The sequence below is a fragment of the Schistocerca piceifrons genome, chromosome 6 (genome assembly GCF_021461385.2).
Source record: "Schistocerca piceifrons isolate TAMUIC-IGC-003096 chromosome 6, iqSchPice1.1, whole genome shotgun sequence".
Taxonomy (NCBI): domain Eukaryota; kingdom Metazoa; phylum Arthropoda; class Insecta; order Orthoptera; family Acrididae; genus Schistocerca; species Schistocerca piceifrons.
The window spans coordinates 531,380,945-531,398,398 of record NC_060143.1 but is presented as its reverse complement, the minus strand read 5'-3'; the positions used below and the strand labels follow the sequence as shown (position 1 = coordinate 531,398,398).

The 17,454-nt window shown below is 44.0% G+C and overlaps 1 protein-coding gene and 1 non-coding gene across 2 annotated transcripts in view; one reads left to right on the top strand and one right to left on the bottom strand.

The window, feature by feature from the left end:
• Positions 1–17,454, top strand: part of LOC124803440 — a 1,230,576-nt gene that overhangs the window by 375,798 nt on the left and 837,324 nt on the right. The gene's annotated exons all lie outside the window — the stretch shown is intronic.
• On the bottom strand, positions 2,011–2,085 carry Trnas-cga. Its single transcript has one exon. It is a non-coding gene; the product is annotated as a tRNA-Ser (tRNA).

Below are 17,454 nucleotides of genomic sequence, written 5' to 3'. Positions count from 1 at the left end.
GAATTCACACAGCACAGTCAGTGCTTTTCATATAGAGCGCTACGTGGCGTTACCAACATAAAAACCTAAACAGCCTACTTACAAATGGAAGCAGGACAGTTGCAAACTGGTGCGGCCCGATGGCTTAATGTGAATCGTTCTGTTGTTTGTAGAGATCCCAAAGACTAGGGCAGGGCCAACCATGTGTAATATCGGAAAGAGAGAACCTTTCTTTGGGTGTAAGGGCACGACGGTACTGCCTTATTATTGTACGGCAACTGGCAACTGACGTCGCAGCATCCAACAGATGTAGTGAGGCAAACGGTGTACAGAAAACATCGGCAGAGTGGCCTTTACTGTCGGAGATCTGCTGTATATGTACCTCTGACGCGTCTTCACAGAAGGGAAGGTCTAGAGTGGAGCTGTCAACTAAACACCTGGACGGTCGAACAGTGAGCCAATGTTCTCTTCACAGATGAGTCCCAATTTGTCCTGGACAGTGATTCTCGACGGGTTTGCGTCTGGAGGGATCGTGGAACACGATTTCGGGACCCAGCCATTATGGAAAGAGACTGATAGCGAGATTTATGAGCAGGGATTATTCTGAGCACTCGAGTACCTCTTCATGAAACTGTACGGTTAAACCGGCGAGGTTTAACTGCTGTCAATTATCGTGACGAATTCTTGGGACCTCATGTGCAGTTGTTAACGATGCGCTGTGGGACCAGACTTCATACTGATGGACGATAATGCTCGACCTCATGGAGAACGCGTGGTTGACGTTTTCTTGGAAACGGAAGATATTGTACGCACAGCGTGGCCTTCTCGCTCTCCCGGTTTGAATCCCACAGGGTATGTCTGGTTGCACTAGCGACACAGCTGCATCACGTCAGCATCCACCGACCTCCCTCCAAAACTTGCTAGCAGCGCTTCAGGAAGAATGAGCTCTATTGCTTCAACATAAGATTGATCACGGCATGCCCGTCGTTTGTCAGGCCTGTATTGCTGCCAAAGGTGGTCACACTCCGTTAAGAGTTTGAAATCCGAAAGTTTTTTAGCTTCTATTGTTCGCAGGATGACGTGCGTGAAAAGAGCGCAGTGTGTTCCGCACGAGCAGTGCTGTTTAATTTATGTTGACATGCGGACATTAATTGTTCTATGTCTGCCCTAAGCCCATTAATTAATCGAAAAGATGTATTAGTCGATTTCGTTTGGATATATCTTCGATGTTTACCATCCTAATCGGCACTCCAGACGACAGGGCGGTTCTTGAGACAGTCAGGTGTCGTTGTTGCTGGTTTAGCATTTTGTTGATAGTGCGCATGTTCCTATTTCGTCCACAGCAGCTTAACTAAGAAATATGTTTCTTTTCCATATCTTTGAAGGTATTTGGATTTTAACATCAATGTACATAAGCTGATAGAGAGGCGTCAATTGGGAAACTGGGCAATATTTTAGTAGTCAAAATGTCCTTTGAAAGAAAGTGTAAGATGAGCCAGAATAAGGAAGTATCGGCAGGTGATTGGACTGACGCCATGCGGTTTTCTGTCGTCTCATCGCACTATCGGATGTCTTCGCCTGTTATGTCTCAAAGAATCTTGGCTGTAGTAATGAATTTCTTATGTAGTAAAAACTGGCGAATGCCGAGCATCGCTCACAATGAAAACCGTATATTAAATAAAAACGGTATAAAATATAGGTATATTGTGTATTCGGACTACCCGCCTTAAGAATCGTCAGGTCCATTTTCTCTGGTATTTCGGAAGATATATGTGATTTCGTTTTTGCAATTTATAGAAGAGGTCACACCATTCGACCAAAAACGTCGGAAGGTTTTTTTGTTATATTTTTTGTTTTTATTTTTATTTTTAAATCTGATACATACTGGACCGGTCAACTCAGGCGAGGAAGATGCGTCGATCTGAGTGTTCTCCTGTCCTAAAAGTGCTGGACGGCATAGGAGCTAGAATGAGATTTTCCCTCTGCAGCGGAGTGTGCGCTGATATGAACTTCCTGGCAGATTAAATCTGTTTGCCGGGCCGAGACTCGAACTCGGGACCTTTGCCTTTCGCGGGCAAGTGCTCTACCATCTGAGCTACCCAAGCACGACTCATGCCCCGTCCTCACAGCTTTACTTCTGCCAGGACTTGGCGTGAGTCGTGCTTTGGTAGCTCAGATGGTAGAGCACTTGCCCGCGAAAGGTAAAGGTCCCGAGTTCGAGTCTCGGCCCGGCAAACAGTTTTAATCTGCCAGGAAGTTTCATATCGGCATAGGAGCTGTTTATCCATGTTGGGTATTTTTGTATTTTTTTAAAAAAATGCAAAGGATATTAAAATACGGAAATGTTAGTACAAAAAAATGCAGGATGAATAATAAACTGCTACTCACCATATAGCGAACATGCTGAGTCTCAGTTAGTCACAAAAGAAAGACTGTCAAAAATAAGCTTGCAGACAACAAGGCTTTTGTCAAAAATAGACAACACACACACACACACACACACTTCAGCTGCCAGAGACTGTGGTTATGTGAGTGTGAGTTGCGTTTCCGTATGTGTGTGTGTGTGTGTGTGTGTGTGTGTGTGTGTGTGTGTGTGTGTGTGTGTGTGTGTGTGTGTGTGTGCGTGTGTGTGTCTATTTTTGACAAAGGTCATGTTGGCCGAAAGCTTATCGTGTGACAGTTGTTTTTGTCGTGCCTATCTGAGACTCAGCTGCTCCGCTATATGGTTAGTAGCAACTATCCTTTTCATAAGAGTGTTAATACGTTACGCATATGGAAACTAAACACCAGAACGTTGTGAATATGTATTAAAAGTGACATAGTACCTAGCTATATTAGTAGTGCGGTCCCGTGGCTTGCTCTCGGTCAGTCTTTAACGTACTAGATAACGACACACACGTTTACTAGACTGGCGGTTGTTAACACGAGAGCTCCCTCGCGGACACGAGCAGCTGAATACGCGGTGTTTGCACGGCCGCGGTGTGCCTGCCGGGCTCAGGGACGCCTCGCCGCCTTGAACTGCACGCCGAGACCCGCCGACGCAAAAACGGCCGCGGGTGTCGAGCCCGTGACCCCTGCAGCTGTGCGGCGGGCCCACACTCGCCTCTCGCCTCCGCAGGCGTTCGCCTCTCCGCCGCCAGGCACTACTTGCGCGGGCGCAGCAGAACTGGCGTCACGCACATACAGTAGCAACAGCAGTTCCGCATCACCACCACAGAGAAAAAAGTTGTCGAGTTCTTTCGAACGGAAATTTCGCGGCGGAGGTCATTGGCGGCAGGGCGACGGTCTAAAAAAAACCGAAATTTTTTTATTGCGGAATTCGAATGTACACTACTGGCCATTAAAATTGCTAAACCAAGAAATAAATGCAGATGATAAACGGGTATTCATTGGACAAACCTATTATACTAGAACTGACATGTGATTACATTTTCACGAAATTTGGGTGCATAGATCCTGAGAAATCAGTACCCAGAACAACCACCTCTGGCCGTAATAACGGCCTTGATATGCCTGGGCACTGAGTCAAACAGAGCTTCGGTGGCGTGTACAGGTACAGCTGCCCATGCAATTTCAACACGATACCACAGTTAATCAAGAGTAGTGACTGGCGTATTGTGACGAGCCAGTTCCTCAGTCACCATTGACCAGACGTTTCCGATTGGTGGAGATCTGGAGAATGTACTGGCCAGGGCAGCAGTCGAACATTTTCTGTATCCAGAAAGGCCCGTACAGGACCTGCAACACGCGGTCGTGCGTTATCCTGCTGAATTGTAGGGTTTATCAGGGATCGAATGAAGGGTAGAGTCACTAGTCATAACACATCTGAAATGTAATGTCTACTGTTCAAAGTGCCGTCAATGCGAGCACGTGTAACCAATGGCACCCCATACCATCACGCCGGGTGATACACTAGTACGGCGATGACGAATACACGCTTCCAATGTGCGTTCACCGCGATGTCGCCAAACACGGATGCGACCATCATGATGCTGTAAACAGAACCTGGATTCATCCGAAAAAAGGTTGTTTTGCCATTCGTGCACCCAGGTTCGCCGTTGAGTACGCCATCGCAGGCGCTCCTGTCTGTGATGCAGCGTCAAGGGTAATCGCAACCATGGTCTTCGAGCTGATAATCCATGCTGCTACAAACGTCGTCGAACTGTTCATGCAGATGGTTGTTGTCTTGCAAACGTCCCCATCTGTAGACTCAGGGATCGACATTAATTCAAATTCGGTTGTATGTCTATTCAGTGTAGGCCATACTGCATTAATGCACATGGCAATGCGCATCAGATCAAAATCGTCGATGAAATGCAATGACTCCGTGAAGACTGAGACTCCAGATTCGATGCGTTCAACTATGAAAAGAGCTTTGAGGGCGAAAATGAGGGCTTCTCACGTAAAATGTAAATGTCATGTGACTAAGGCCTCCCGTGATGTAGACCATTCGCCTGGTGCAAGTCTTTCGATTTGACGCCACTTCGGCGACTTGCGCGTCGATGGGGATGAAATGATGATGATTAGGACAACACAACACCTACTCCCTGAGCGGAAAAAGTATCCGACCCAGCCGGGAACCGAACCCAGACCCTTAGGATTGACATTCTGTCGCGATGGCCACTTTTCTTTATTTTTTTTTTTTAATCTCATTTTGCTCTATATTGGTCGATGAATCTGTTCGTGGCGGACGTCCGAAGACAGCCGTTCAGGTCCTTTGTTGATCCATTCACTCAGTTTTTTATTACAGAGGGTAGCTAACCCTATGACCGAGCACGCTGAGCTACCGTGCTGGCAGACCACTGAACTACCAGGGGCGTACAGGACTTATTAGGTCAAAGTAGCAGAAATGGGCCATCCACTAGCCGGGACGATAGTCATTATGGACTAGACATCGATGATCTCCCGTAAGTATCAAGCTTTGTCCCTTTTTATATAATAAATACTTCTCAAACTTAAAGCGCGTTTTTCTCAAAACCATGTTTTTCTGCATGATTGTCGTCGCCCACGCTATAGTTTTCACCCGATTTTAATGAGTTTTGGTCTCTCTTGAAGCAAAGTGAATTCTCGTCAGTTCACCGTAGCCGATTTTTTTGATATTCACTACTTCCTTCGGCCAAAAAAGGGGGGCCCAAAACCTCTTTTTTTCAAATATCTATAATTTCGCCTTTTTTTCAAATCCTTACATAGATTTAAAATTACATCTGTAAGGATCAGTATGAATGATACTTTCGTGTTTCAGTTAACCACAACCGGAGTTACAACGACAGCCGTCAATCATTTCAGAGCTGTCTCTGAAAAATCCAATTACACAGTCAAGATATTAATATTTTTCAATAAAAAAATGCTAATGAAAACTTCAATGTATGCTTTATTCGTTGCAGCAAACCCCATTTGTCTACTATTCTCGAATACTGAGGAAAGAAATCCTGAATTTGAGTAATATCTTCGCCCGTCACCATGTCGTTCTCCCTTAATGGCAGCTGAAGGCGATGCCCAGTGGTTCAGTAATAATCATAGTGTCCTCGCGCGCGAGTGGAGTGGGCTTCAAATCCGGTCTGCACGCACGGATTTAGATTTATTCCAGAATCGTTCCGTTGAAAAGGTCACAGCCCCAACCCGAGCTTCTGCTCCATGCCTAAGGACCTTGCCTTTCACTAGACGTTAGTGCCAAATCGTTCTTCCTTTCTTGAACATTTGTACAAATGGATATGATCTATAGAACTTCTACAAGACGACCGGACGTCATAGATGCTGCTAACCCTTCCAGTTTCTCTGACTGTGGGCCATCAAATTTTCCGTTTCTAATTTTTCATCCAAAGCTGCGCTGGACATCCTCAGAGGTCATCCTGGTTCCGCTGAGTCTTGCCGACTGATGCGCGGGGTGGAAGTTTACACGTGATCGGCAGAGATAATGCTTGTCAGAGATAATTCTTAACTGTGGAATCTTCATCTGTCAAAGATAAAACACAGGTATAATTTTAACGGAAAAGAAGAATCCATGAATCTTACACTCTGCGTACATGGGGATCCTAAAAACGGATTTCGTAAACCGTATTCCCAATACCGCTTTTGGCGGTCATGTAAACACTTCAAATCGATTCTGGAAATCCGCTTCCAGTTGCCGGCTTTCTAATTCCACAGTCGATTTTCGCTCACACGCAAACGCAACCGTTTTGCAACGTGCTTTGGCTGTCAGGTTTCGTCTTGTTTATAAAAATTTTCGGCTAATGTGGACGGAGTGGCTTTTTGTACAGTGAAGGATAAGTAGAAATTTTAGACAGAAGTTGTTTACACTTCGTCTAGTTGAAGAGAAATTGTGGCTGACTAAATTAGAAACTGGTAATTGCTATTTTCCAGGCGCCATGTTTGACTCGACTAGCAAATCCGATTCAGACCTTAACATGTAAACACGACAGCGAAAAACTGTTTTCGAAATTCGGTTTTCGTCTTTCGGTACATGTACATGTAAACGTGGTGTTAATGATATATGGACACTAGGTCTACAGAATCTATGGATAAGTTTTATCTTTGACTGACGAAGAGTCGATATTTAAGATTTATGTCTGACATGTATAATCATTGCTGATCACGTGCTAACTTCTACCACGCCCCTTATGTCTCTCTCCGACTTCCGAACCTTCAGTTGGAAGACTGAGCGGAAATAGGAGCACCTCCGTGAAGGTCCACCGCACCTCTGGACAAAACGTCAGGAACTACAAAGTTTCATGGACCGTGACCGTGTAACGTGTAAGATGTACCAGCATCTAGAACTTCTACGAGTAATTCTTTCTACACTCTGCCGTTGACCACGGCCCTGTCGATAAAGCGACGTTCCTCCTTCGTGTAGAAATAACGTAATGAAAATCAAGCAAACAATATAATTAGTGACAGATGCACTAAGGTATCGATTTACCATAGAACAATAATAGGGAATCCGCTGCAATTTGCATGAAAATGAGCTGCTGTAATTGCAGGAAACGTGTAATACTTTTTTGCTTCCGTTTATTTCTTGTTCATAGACATTTAATTTGATTTCCTAACCTGTATCAGCAATGACGCTTATCTCACTCTGGCTAAGGAGAACATCGAATTGAAAGCTAATAACTGATTATAGTCCATATATAACGTCATTAACAGCGTAAAAAGCGTATTTTAAACATTTAGATCTGTTCGACGTATGCTTTTTCTGCAACAGTTCCGTGCCATCATGTTTCAAATTTCATACTATGCGCACTGCCGTTAAAACTAAGTTTGTCTTAGTTCGAATATCTCAAAGTGCTTATTTCATGCCTAATGTAAGTCAAATTCGAAAATAAAACAGATTTTGTTCAAACGTCATTTTTTTCCTCATATTCCATTTTTACAGGGAGTATATGGAGCGAATAAAACAGCAGTTAAAACTGTTATTATTGTCTGTCTGACTTGGTCTACAACGTAGTTGGGCCAAATACTTCTTCTTCATGGGATAATATGGCAGAACAGCATGAGGACCAGAGGAGAAACCAGGTTCACACTAAAATTTTTCAAGTGAATAAGAATGATTCAAAACTGTGGTGGTGTATTTTAGCTTCCCTCTGACTAGCGCTCTTCACCCCCTCCCCCCACCCTCCCCGCTCTATTTTATTCTTTTGTTAAGACAGTAAGATTTAAATAGGAGGGAAGGATCCATGGTTTTCACGTCCTGTCGACCACATGGTCAATTGAGGTGGAGAACAGACTATGATTTGAGATGGAGTGCGGCTGTCTTCTTCCTAGAGGAACCATCCCTGCATTTGCCTTAAGCGAGAAATATAATTCTGGATAACTGGATGGGCATTTTAACGGCTATTTATCGGATATTGTTTCAGTACCGTCGGTCAGACAAGGATCAAGTATCATGGTGCAGGACAGGGTTCAAATCTTGAGTTCCTCTAAAAGAGATTATATTCGTAATTTTTTTTTGCATTATCTTCTCCGATGTTTAAAAATTAAATCTACGTTTTTCTTGTTCTGGGCACTCAAGAACAATCTCTCGAGAATGTTTTTCACAGTCCTTAAGTATTGCGATATAGTCTGCAAACAACAGTTTCACTTGATTGCTTCTAGAGGTTTACAACGGCAGTGACCGCTATAAACCTCCATTTTAGTGTCTGTTTCGCTGTCTGTAACTTTGCTGTGCTATAGCACACTTTTCTTATGTTTATAAGATTTGGAGGTCTGAACAACAACTGTGTAAGCTGTAAATAACTTTGGTTTAATGTTGCAATCTAGTCACAGAAATACACGCATTTACACAGATTACAATATGACAATGTTACGACAGTTGTCAAACGAACGCCTCTTTTTCTCAGAAAGAGAAATAATCCTAAACCCCACAATGGTAAATTTTAACTAGAAGTTTCTTTATAAAATTATTATGACTACGTCATGATGTTGGCCAGTACTACAATAAATCATCCGATTCCGATTCAAAGTTCGGTACTATTTTTTGGATGGCAATCAAGTCAACGGAGGAGGGTTAGTTTTGTGACAAGTTGAGCAAAGGATTACCCAAGGTCGCTCGAGTTTACACTGGACGCGAGCTAGTGAACCAACAAGTTTATGCCTTTGCAAGCAGTATTTACCTTAGGTGCGATGAGCTGTCGTCTACATGGCTTCTCTCGTCCTCTGAAATTCCTATAAAAACTAATTAAGCCTAAGCTGATTTTTCCAGCAGAAACTCTCCCTATGTTTCTCGTTATGCGAGAAAACATGTACTCAACCCTAGTCTTGGAATATCGCGATATGCACGCGCATGGCTGGAGCAGTGTGCGTATTAAAATGCCCTTGTAAGGACAATCAACTAACTGGCTGGTTCGTTTCTCCACAGTGGGAACTCAACGATGCTACAGCTAAAATCTAGTTGAATGTCAGCAGCAGTGATCGCAGTGTTCACACAAATTTCTACCCTGCGTCGTACAGAGCGTTTTGCGCCCCATTCTGCACTTGATGCCAGTTCAGAGAAGAGTCCCCAAAAATTTCGCTTTCATCTTGGCAAATGGCGCGCCTGTATTGCCACATAATTACGTGGGTGTTTCATTGTGGGTGCCTCAGAAGTGCTTGTGCTATTTATCTGTAAATGTAATCATTTTATGTACTCTGTATCCACTGTTCCAATAATGAACCTCGTGCGGTAGCGTTCTCGCTTCCCACGCCCGGGTTCCCGGGTTCGTTTCCCGGCGGGGTCGGGGATTTTCTCTGCCTCGTGATGACTGGGTGTTGTGTGATGTCCTTTGGTTACTTAGGTTTAAGTAGTTCTAAGTTCTAGGGGACTGATGACCATAGATGTTAAGTCCCATAGTGCTCAGAGCCATTTGAATAATGAACCTCGAGCGAAGTGGAAAACATCTTAAAGTGATCCTAACTTTTTTCTGGCAGTATAATCTAGTAAGTTGAAAACTGTTTTAAACCATGTTATAGATACATAACTATCAAGCAAAGGCGTAAAGACGGATCATTCGGAAAATATTCCAGAAACAGGAAATACTGCACACTCACTGCAAAAAGAGATTTTCAAGCGAAACCGACAGAAAGAATTTAGTAGTAACCGGTGCTCCTTTAAGGAGGGGTATACCCGAATCCTACAACAATTTTGGCAGTCACTGAATGGACGGGAATCTTCCATTCAATATCCTGTAGATCCGTCTGATGCTGAAACTGAAGACAAGAAGCGGACTTATTAAATCACCATTTAAAAATTTATAGGAGCACGCTATGGTAACATCGATAGAATGCCGCACAAATTATCGGATGAGAAAAAACGCGGTCAGAATCCCTGGTATTGCAAACCGAGATCAGTCAAAGCGAACAAGGTGCCAGAGCGCGATGGGATTCCAGTGGATTTCACTGTGAATGAGCTGCGAAATTAACCCCTTTGGTAGCTAATATTGACCGAGAATAGCTTGTACAGGGAACAATCACGTGTGACTGGAAAACCGCTGAGGTCACTCCTGTCAACAAAAAGTGTAAAAATAACAGATATAGAAAATTACTTAGCAGTATCGGTATCGCTGACGTCCGTTTGTTGCAGTGTCATAAAGCATATTCTAAGCTCTAACATCCTACAGGATAATCAGCTTCTCTCAAAGAATCGGTATGAATTCGAAAAAAGACCCTCTGTCAAACACAGCTCCCATGGTTCATACATGGTATTTATCAAACAGGTGAACGGGTGGGTTCCGTCTTTCTAGGTATCGGAAAGGCTTTCGACTTTGTACAACATTGTGCACTATTGACCAAGATACGGTCATACAGAGGGTCTCCGAAGATGTGTGATTAGCTCGGTAAATATTTGACAAAATTTTTTTGGAAATTTGTGATAAGTTCCTATGGGACCAAACTGCTGAGGTCATCAGTCCCTAGGCTTACACACTATTTAATCTAACTTAAACTAACTTACACTAAGGACAACACACATACCTGTGCTCGAGGGAGGACTAGAACCTCCGACGGGGGAAGCCGCGCGAACCATGGCAAGGGGCCCTTGACCGCGCGGCTACTTCACGCGAGTAAACATTTGACAAATAGAACCCACTGCCTTATGCTGTACTGTAAGGGTGCCACTAATTTCAGGCGCTACTCCGTGAACGGTGGATTGATGGACCAGTGCGACCCAGTCGCAGACTAGTGTTCGAGAGAAACATTTTATTTTACTTCAATTACATATATCTTCATTGTCAACATGGGACAGACACACCCCAGCCTGGTGCGAGATCACGATATAGTAATGATGTAAACAGATGTTTAAGAGAATCGTCCGGAAGAATCAGTGTGGTAGGAAGTGGGATAATGAAATGATGAGGAATGATGACACGCATTTCAAATTCGCTAGGGATGTAGTATTGTGCGATAAGGACTACCACAGTAGGCAGTTTAGTAGAAGAGGATTGGAATTCTCTAAAAAGGGCAGTCACATATGTGGGACAGTCTTACACAGATACTAGGAAAGCAGCTTTGAAGAAATATTGGTAACATAAGAAATACTTCAAATAATCGGCGAGAGGGAACGATAGGAATGCAATAATATAATGAGTAAATAAAATCGGGAGTTACAGGTAGCCAAGGCGAAATGGTAGCAGGAAAGATGTGAAGAAATATAAAAACAAATGGTCATGGAAAGGACTGGCTGAACATGCAGAGCCGTCCGGAGTGGCCGTGCGGTTCTAGGCGATACAGTCTGGAACCGCGTGACCGCTACGGTCGCAGGTTCGAATCCTGCCTCGGGCATGGATGTGTGTGATGTCCTTAGGTTAGTTAGGTTTAAGTAGTTTTAAGTTCTAGGGGACTGATGACCACAGCAGTTGAGTCCCATAGTGCTCAGAGCCATTTGAACCATTTTTTGAACATGCAGAAAAGCGTAAACAGCTTTTGGTGAAATTAAATCATGCACAGAATTCCATAGGTTGTAAGGGTAGAAAAGTGTGAGCAGCTTAACAGCTAATGCTTCCACGCTGCTGGCAAGAATAATATACAAAAGAATAAAAAATAGAACTGGATGACAATCAGTCTTGCTTTAACAAAGGTAAATGCACGAAAGAGGCAATTATGATGTAGCACTTGATAACAAATGCAAGAATGAAGAAAATTCAAGACACATTCATATCATTTGTCACCTAGAGAAAGCGTTCGAGAATTTAAAATTGTGCAAGATTTTGGAAATTCTGAGAAATATAAGAGGAAGCCATAGGAAGAAATGGTTCAAATCACTCTGAGCACTATGGAACTTAACTTCTGAGGTCATCAGTCCCCTAGAACTTAGAACTACTTAAACCTAACTAACCTAAGGACATCACACACATCCATGCCCGAGGCAGGATTCGAACCTGCGACCGTAGCGGTCGCACGGTTCCAGACTTTAGCGCCTAGAACCGCTCGGCCACACTGGCTTGCTGGATAAACAGTCTAATGACTATAGAACATACATTGAGAGAAAACTGGGAAAAAACGAACGTAGTGAGAAGTAGCAGAAATGAAAATGCCTCTGAATATTTGATACGTAAACTCTTAAAGCTTCTTAAGTAAAACTATTAACATTCTTCAGCTTTATTGTTCATGTCTATACAGGGTGAAAAATATTTAAACCGACAAAGTCTGGGAGGTTGTAGGGGACATCAAAACAAATATTTTTCCCTAAGTGTAATTTTTTCCTAGGAGGATTATTTAAACTGGTGGAGGCCGTATTACGTTCTTCAGTTGTTAGAGGCCGTATTACGATCTTCAGTTGTTAGAGGGCGTATTACGCTCTTCAGTTGTAGGCAACTACTGTCCATCAGTGTAGTAGTGCATTGTCTCTGTTTACTAATGGAGCGATACACCTGGAGTGAGTACACTGATACGGTTGGTGAGTACTACGTAGCGCACCACAACGGACGAGCTGCACAGCGGGTTTATCAACAATGTCCTAATAGCCTTATCCCGCATCATACTGCCTTTGCTGCTGTGTACCAACGTCTGCGTGAGACCGGGTCATTTAGCGGATTACCTGGACAGGGACACCGTCACACGGTAAGAACGCTGCAATTTGAGGAAGCTGTCTTGCAGCATGTGGAGCGCGATCCTTCAATCAGCACTCGTGGAATTGCACGTAACATGGGGACGAATCAGACGAATGTAAGAACAGTCCTTCGAGAGCAATTGTAACGTCCATTTCACTTACAGTGTGTCCACAACCTGGAACCAGTTGATTATCCACCCAGAGCACAATTTTCGCAGTGGTACCTGGAACAGTGTGAAATGCATCCTACATTTCCATCTTCTGTGTTGTTTACCGATGAAACAACGTTCGGGCGTGATGGAGTCTTCAACATTCACAATTCGCATCTTTGGAGTGAGGATAACCCACATGCCACAGTTACTAGCGCTCATCAAGTGCGGTTCTTCGTTAATGTGTGGGTCGGTGTTGTTGGGGACTGTTTAATTGGGCTAGGCCATTAAATAGCAGGCGCTATTACAATTTTCTCGCCAGAGCATTGCCAGAATTGCTGGAAGACGTCCCACTCCCTACAAGACAACGTATGTGGTTCCAACATGACGGGGCGCCGGCACATTTCAGTCATCGTGTACGTCGATTTCTGGACCGACGGTTCCCAGAATCGTGGATTGGCAGAGGTGTCCCCTCTGGACTTTTTTGTGTGGGGAGAGATGCGCAACCTTGTTTAAGCAACTCCTGTTGCATCAGAAGAGGATCTGTTTGCCCGGATAGTAGCAGTAGCAGGAACAATTCAGGATACTCCTGGAGTTTTTTCCCGTGTCAGACAGAACATGACGCTACGGTGTAATCTTTGTTTACGTGTCAATGGAGGTATTTTTGAAAATCTACTGTGATTGAAATTGGGTTGTGTTAATGTGTTGTGTCTTGGTCATAAAGAAATGGAAAGTGTTTGTTGGTTTAATTAATTTGCCGCCAGAGAAATCTTCCTCTACCGGTTTCAATGCTCCTCATAGGAAAAAATGACATTAGGGAAAAATATTTGTTTTGATGTCCCCTACCACTTCCCAGAGTTTGTCGGTTTAAATACTTTTCACCCTGTATATTTATTTCTCAATATAGCCACCCTGGCGACGAACAAGTTTCTCCTAACGAGAGATGAATTAGTTGATGCTGTCAACGAAGAATATTTGACTTATTTTCCTTTATAAACTTCAAGCCATTAAGCTGAGCATGCATGGTGGCAATATGCAACAGGTAGTTAATAAACTTAAAGATGGTCCTATACCCGTAAACAGGACATTCGTATCGTTCGTATCGTTTGATATTTCCATATCGATCAGCCCGCGCAGTGGTTACTGTTTGTCGGTGCATCATTGATCAGCTGTTTACTGTAAACTCGTCAATGTCTAATCAGCCCGGGTAGGGCACTATGCTCCGTGAGTTGTAAAGTGAGCTTTGTGTTTGTGTGCCACTACGGTAGTACTTATTTTAAAGCGATGACTAGTGTAGGACACTGTTTTCGCCCGTATTTTTCAGAAGACAGGAGTACCCACTTGATAATGGTAAAGGCAGAAATCATGTGATCGTTGTGCTGGCAACAGTGATAGTATAACAGCCAAGATGGAAAATGGAATTGTTCTTCAATAAATCTGTGGTTGTGGCACACGGAATGAAACCGTAGGCGAGTAGCATACAGCTGCTGCATAATACGTTTAGATGCATCGTTGATATCAGATTTATCGGAAGATGGATGATAAACGCAATATCACTCGTAAAAGAGATAGATCGCTGCTCAACATTCCCGTAGCGTAGTATCACAAACCGCAGCTAGCTGCCGTGTGCTAGCCATCCGAGGTGGGTTCGTGGGGAGAACCGCCCTACGGCGGGCTTCCACCTGTTGCTCCGGTGACGTAACTGGCGTCGGGCCTTGGAGTCCCGTAAACGGAAGGCCAAGCACCAGATTGGACGCACCAGCCGCTCCGTCTGCTTTTTGCCCACGCCGTCCCACTCTCCGCAGCCTCCATGCCCACCAGTGGCCTCCCAAATCGCCCGGAATCCTTGGCGAATATTGCTGCGCGTGAAGGATTATCTCTGACCGACAAACTGCCTTGGCCGGATCTCTTTACAGATAAAAGGAGCCCAGAAGCTTTAAGGGCTGACACAGCGCCGAAACTAAAGACTTCATAAACTTCAAGCTCCAGGGCACTTTACGCTGTTGTTGTATCAAAACTGCGAAATAGGTGCAGAAAACCGAGCAAGGCACAGTGCAGTTCCTTTTCACACGGTCAGCTTCACTCTGTTCTCTCCTATACTACTGAAGCAAACAATTTATTCGTTCTTGTCCCCAATCATACTACACTACTGGCCATTAAAATTGCTACACGAAGAAGAAATGCACATGATAAACGAGTATTCATTGGACAAGTATATTATACTAGAACTGACATGTGATTATATTTTCATGAAATTTGGGTGCATAGATCCTGAGAAATCAGTACCCAGAACAACCACCTCTGCCCGTAATAACGGCCTTGATACGCCTGACCATTGAGTCAAAGAGAACTTGGATGGCTTGTACAGGTACAGCTGCCCATGCAACTTCAACACGATACCACAGTTCATCAAGAGTAGTGACTGCCGTATTGTGGCGAGCCAGTTGCTCGGCCACCATTGACCAGACGTTTTCAATTGGTGAGAGATCTGGAGAATGTGCTGGCCAGGGCAGCAGTCGAACATTTTCTGTATCCAGAAAGGCCCGTACAGGACCTACAACATGCGGTCGTGCATTATCCTGCTGAAATGCAGGGTTTCGCAGGGATCGAATGAAGGGTAGAGCCACGGGTCGTCACATATCTGAAATGTAACGTCCACTGTTGAAAGTGCCGTCAATGCGAACAAGAGGTGACCGAGACGTGTAACCAATGGCACCCCATACCATCATGCCGGGTGATACGACCGTATGGCGATGACGAATACACGCTTCCAATGTTCGTTCACCGCGATGCCGCCAAACACGGATGCGACCATCATGATGCTGTAAACAGAATCTGGATTCATCCAAAAAAATTACGTTTTGCCATTCGTGCACCCAGGTTCGTCGTTGAGTACACCATCGAAGGCGCTCCTGTCTGTGATGCAGCGTCAAGGGTAACAGCTCCGTGGTCTCAGAGCTGATAGTCCATGCTGCTGCAAACGTCGTCGAACTGTTCGTGCAGATGGTTGTTGTCTTGCAAACGCCCCCATCAGTTGACTCAGGGATGGAGACCTGGCTGCACGATCCATTACACCCATGCGGATAAGATGCCTGTCATCTCGACTGCTAGTGATACGAGGCCGTTGGGATCCAGTACGGCGTTCCGTATTACCCTTCTGAACCCACCAATTCCAAATTCTGCTAACAGTCATTAGATCTCGACCAACGCGATCAGCAATGACGCGGTACGATAAACCGCTATGGCGATAGGCTACAATCCGACGTTTATCAAAGTCGGAAACGTGATGCTACGTATTTCTCCTCCTTACACGAGGCATCACAACAACGTCTCACCTAGCAACGCCGGTCAACTGCTGTTTGTGTATGATAAATCGGTTGGAAACTTTCGTCATGTCAGCACGTTGTAGGTGTCGCCACTGGCGCCAACCTTGTGTGAATGCTCTGAAAAGCTAATCATTTGCATATCACAGCATCTTCTTCCTGTCGGTTAAATTTCGCGTCTTTAGCACATCTTCGTGGTGTAGCAATTTTAATGGCCAGTAGTGTTCTTAAAAAGGAGTATACAGAAAAGCTCAATAAGCAAGAAAATATTCCCGCATACAAAGTGTGGGATACAGCTATAAATAAACACCTGAACAATGCTGCGTTTGTCAACTAGTTCAGAATAAAACAATTATCGATGTAAATCAAAAGACTAATATCCAAAATTGATGGCAGTCGACAGATCACTGTAAAGCGCAACATTCAGTCTGGAGACGGTTCGAAACTTACAATTAGCAGCGCAACGAACCATCATTTTTAAAAATCTAGAATTTGGGGAGAGGATTAGGGATGTCTGCCCCTCACCTATGACCCGTCTCTCCCTCTCCACCACCACAACCCCGATCGACAGACACTGCGCTCGTACTATGGGTTAAATAACTAAATCCCAAAGCTTACCGCGATATGTTATTGATTTAGATCAAGCGCCGTCAATACCATACGATGGAGACTTAAGGCTCAGCGTGTCCCTTGGTTCTATACAGAACGAGAACCCCAACATGGGGTTTACCCCGACATTTATTTTCATACTTAACTATAACAACATTGCGGTAGACTCACTGCAACATTTCACCATGCACTGCTGTGGCTCGTAGATACGCTCGATATATACCTGCACTAAACTGAGAAGAGTACTCGATTACAATGTTGTCAGGAAAAGAGTCTTATTTCCCACGTGGAGCACCCTAGTATTTACGGGGCTTATTCAGTAGAGCTTGAGCAACACAATTATTTATTTACTGGTTTCAGCGATATTACAATGTGAGCGAATCTTTCTCGAGTCTTAAGACTGAAAGAACCCATGTCCAGCTGCGTTAAACTGTTGGTAGTCACTCGCTCCAACATTTATAGGTAAAAAGGTATTTCAAAAATATAAAACAGTCCCCCAAACCTGTGTTAAATAACGACTACTTAAAAATATCATCGTTGCACTATAACGTTATTTTCATTAACTTGTGCGGCCTTTAAAACATGAAAAATAAACGCCGTTACGGTTTTTCCTATGAAATTGAACGAATTCTTTGAATATTTTACGAGAACGTCTTTCATACGTGACCTATTCAGCAGTCATGTGCTTCATTTGCTGTGTGATACAATCTTTTCCTGTATACAATCAGAGTAGTAAACACACAGATATACTGAAGACTCCCGTAGTGCTACGAATCGACCCGGTACACGGCTATTTTTGTAGAACTGGATGAAAGTAGCATTGAGTTCCGTCATGATCCATTTTTTCGCGAGTTTTTCTGAGAAGCGCACAGACTGTTCT